This window comes from Drosophila tropicalis, unplaced genomic scaffold (genome assembly GCF_018151085.1).
Source record: "Drosophila tropicalis isolate 14030-0801.00 unplaced genomic scaffold, ASM1815108v1 contig_896, whole genome shotgun sequence".
Lineage (NCBI taxonomy): Eukaryota > Metazoa > Arthropoda > Insecta > Diptera > Drosophilidae > Drosophila > Drosophila tropicalis.
This window is the reverse complement of record NW_027173394.1, coordinates 853,084-854,178: the sequence shown is the minus strand read 5'-3', so window position 1 is coordinate 854,178 and position 1,095 is coordinate 853,084. Positions and strand designations below refer to the sequence as shown.

Sequence of the window (1,095 nt, the reverse complement as noted above, 5' to 3'; positions counted from 1 at the left end):
CTTAAAGCCCCTTTTTTTTTTCACAGGGCCCCATTCCCTTATATAGAGGCCATACAAGGTGCAGGGTCCACCCTACAGGCTCCATTTTGATTACACAGGCCCCATTCCCTTATATAGAGGCCATACAAGCTGCAGGGTCCACCCTACAGGCTCCATTTTGATTACACAGGCCCCATTCCCTTATATAGAGGCCATACAAGGTGCAGGGTCCACCCTACAGGCTCCATTTTGATTACACAGGCCCCATTCCCTTATATAGAGGCCATACAAGGTGCAGGGTCCACCCTACAGCCGCCATTTTGATTACACAGGGCGCCATTCCTTTATATAGAGGCCATACAAGGCTGCAGGGTCCACCCTACAGGCTCCATTTTGATTACACAGGCCCCATTCCCTTATATAGAGGCTATACAAGCTGCAGGGTCCACCCTACAGGCTCCTTTTTATTACACAGGCCCCATTCCCTTATATAGAGGCCATACACGGTGCAGGGTCCACCCTGTGCCGCCATTTTGGTTACACAGGGCGCCATCCTTTATATAGAGGCCATACAAGGTGCACGGGTCCAACACAGGCCCCTGTAGTATATTCATACAAATAATCATTCAGTACAATGAGCTCAACTTGTAACACTCTGTTGCAAGTATAAACAATTAAACATATACGCATTAAAATATATTGAAATATTGAAAATTTTTAATCTCTTTGAAATTTGTCCTGTTGGGACCCTTTGTCTAGGTATTGAGTGTTCCCTATTCTGACGTGTTCATCTTGGATATATTATTTTTACTAAAGGAACCAGGTCTTGGCTTATATAACATGGCGACCGTGACAGGACTAGGACCCGCAATCTGCTAACAAAAACAACAACTGCAATCTGCAAACCAAATGCAAAAATCAAACCATCAGTCAACGTTAATGACAGAAGAACAACAACTGCAAATATTAACCACAACACAAAACATGAACATTTTATTTATTTAAATGAAAATTTTATTTTAAATCAATTGGAATAAATGCCCAGAAGAAAGCAGAAGCAGCGGTTGGAACCATCTGATAAATCAAGCGAACCAAAAGAAAATCAACCAATCAGCC

At 42.7% G+C, this 1,095-nt stretch overlaps 1 non-coding gene across 1 annotated transcript; it reads left to right on the top strand.

The window, feature by feature from the left end:
* Positions 1 to 690: 690 nt before the first annotated feature.
* Positions 691 to 755, top strand: LOC137586072 (U7 small nuclear RNA). Its single transcript, XR_011033680.1, has one exon. It is a non-coding gene; the product is annotated as a U7 small nuclear RNA (small nuclear RNA).
* Positions 756 to 1,095: the final 340 nt, after the last annotated feature.